General features: G+C 41.9%; 1 pseudogene; it reads right to left on the reverse strand.

The window, feature by feature from the left end:
* Nucleotides 1-923: 923 nt before the first annotated feature.
* On the reverse strand, nt 924-1,896 carry LOC102874093 (annotated as a pseudogene).
* Between the last annotated feature and the right edge of the window lie 886 nt (nt 1,897-2,782).

A 2,782-nucleotide genomic window follows, 5' to 3' on the forward strand; every position in this document is an offset into this window, starting at 1 on the left:
AAAAAATTGATGACTTTGAGCTTTGGTGTTGGAGAAGAGCACAGCACATCTAATAGACAGCAAAGAGAACAGACAGCTATGTCTTCAAGAGGGTACATCCAGAGTGCTCTTTGGAGGCAAGAATGTTGAGATTTCACCTCACATACTTTGGACATGTAACAAGGATGGCTTATTCCTTGGAGAAGGACATGGAGGGTCTCTTCCTTGGAGAAGGACATAATGCTAAGAAAGGTGGAGAGTTGGCAAAGGAGAGGAAGACCCTCAACCAGGTAGATTGCCACGATAACTACTGCATTGGGCTCTCGTGTGTCAGGAAGTATGAGGATGACACAGGATAGAACAGGGCTCAAATTTTTTGTTCATAGGGTCACAATGAGTCATAGCTGACTCTATGGCACATAACAACTCTGAAGACAAAAGCCCGTCACTGATGACATCATACTTACACTGACCCTTTTCTTCTAGCATAGAAACAATTTTCTGAACTCCTGCCACCATCAAAAGTGAAGAATTAAGAAGAGAAAGAGGGAAAAGACAAAATTTTTTTTTAAACCCCTCATTGCTGTTAAGCCAATTCCACTGCATATCACTCTTATAGGACAGCCTGGAGGGTTCCCAAGGCTGTAATTTTTTTTTTAACAATCACATAAGGAAGCATTTATTGGAGGTTTAACATGAAATGATACAAATAAAATTTGTATAAACACAAATCCACATCTAGTCAAAACACAGATAGCAAAGGACAAAGTAAAAACAAAGAAAACTAATTGGCAGCTATGTATAGTTGGACACAATTGTGTCTTGTTCACTAGAAAGTCTTTTACAAAATAATCATCTGAGATCAACAGAAGATCAGTCTTCAACGTTGTCCTGCATGATGGGTTACTTTAGCATCTCCTCCTGTTTTTTGTCAGTAACCTTCTTTAGTATGGCTGGTAATTGTTTTGGATTGCCACCTCCTCGAGATTCCTTGCCATAGGTGCTCTGTTGACCACTGTAGTCTGCATATCCCTGTCCATATCCATAGTTCCCATAGTTATACCCAGTATAATCATATCCGCCATAGCCACTATAGTTTTTATCACCACCATAGGCACTATTGTAATTTCCATATCCTTGATCATAACAGTTATTAAATCCTCGGTTCCAGTTTTGGCCCTGACCTCGTCCACGACCCCTACTACCACCTCGCCCACCAGCTGCAGCACCTCTTCCTCCTTTCTGTTGTTGTTGCTGCTGCCTATATACCTCTTTGGGTTGTGCAACTTTGATTTCACACTTCCCAGAACCAATTTGATGATATCTACTTTCTAACAATTTCTTTACTGGCTCTTCATCTGTATATGTGATAAAACAAAATCCTCTTCTTTCATTGGTTTTTGTATCCATGGGAAGTTCAATATTTTCAATCTCTCCAAAAGCGCCAAAATATTCTTTAATTTGCTCTTCAGAAGTATCTGGGCTCAATCCACCTACAAAAACCTTTTTGGGGGGTTCCTTCCCTTTTAAAGCTTTAGCTCTTTTGGGGTCTATCAACTCGCCATCCAGTTTGTGTTCTTTCAGTTCCAAAACCTCATCAACACTAGCAGCATCTTTGAAAAGTACAAATCCAAACCCTCTTGACCATCCAGTGACTGGATCTGTTTTAACCGTGCAGTCTACCACCTCTACAAACCGAGACAAATACTCAGTCAGATCTTTCTTGCTTGTATCCCAGCTCAAGCCTCCAATAAACATTTTACCGTCATCCTGCTGATTCTTGCTCGCGTTGATCTTGGATCCCTCTGCGAACTCTTCTATGTTGCTGTACTCGTTCATGTCCTCCATTGTGGCGGAACTGTCAGGAGGGTGGTGCTGGAGCGCGGACCGTGTCGCGGCAGCAGCGGTGGCGGTGGAGCGTTGTCAAGGCTGTCATTTTTATAGAAGCAGAATGCCTCATTGGATTGAACTACCAGCATTTCAGTTCGCAGCTGAATACTTAATCACCATGCCAGTAGAAGTCCTTTTGATTTCTAGAATGTTGTTGGTATTGTAAAGTGCTCTTAAGTTGACCATAAGTCATAGTGACCCTATGAACGTTGGGTCTGAACCCTATTCTATCTTGTGCCATCCTCATCATCTCTGACACTCTACAGTCCACTGTTATAATCACCACGTCAATATATCTTGCTGAGGATCTACTCCTCCTTAATTCACCTTCCTATCAACATGCCCAAAATGTGTCAGAGGTAGTTTCACTATCCTTGCCTTCAAGGAGCACCCTGGCTGCACCTTTTCCAGGACATACTTGTCTGTCCTTTTGATAGGCCATGGGATGATCAGCATTCTTCTCCAGCGCCACACTCAAAGACATCGATTTCTTCTTCTGCCATCCTTATTGTCCAGATTTCAGATGCACAGCAGGTGATTGAAAAGACCATGGCTTGAATCAGGCTTTGAATTAGTCTTCAAACTGACATCTTTACTCTCCAGCACTATACCTGACAGCAGACTTTCCCAATGCAATGTGTCTTTTGATTTCCTGGTTGCTGGTACCAAAGGTTTTGACTGTGAATCCAAGTGAGAAGAGTGGGCTTGTGAAATTTAGTCATTTCTATTACCTACCTGACACCTACTGGCATTTGAGTTTATGAGACCAGTTTGTGAGATGAGTTAATCTTTTGCAGTTATATACATGGCACATCTCTCTTGCTCTACACAGTGTTGCAGACACTGTTTTAGACACTTTCCATACTGGTTTCCAGCAGGATTCTTCTTTCCTTGATGAACTTATCACCACAAG

The sequence above is a fragment of the Elephantulus edwardii genome, unplaced genomic scaffold, assembly GCF_000299155.1.
Source record: "Elephantulus edwardii isolate Elephantulus edwardi_28Jun2011 unplaced genomic scaffold, EleEdw1.0 scaffold00008, whole genome shotgun sequence".
Taxonomy (NCBI): domain Eukaryota; kingdom Metazoa; phylum Chordata; class Mammalia; order Macroscelidea; family Macroscelididae; genus Elephantulus; species Elephantulus edwardii.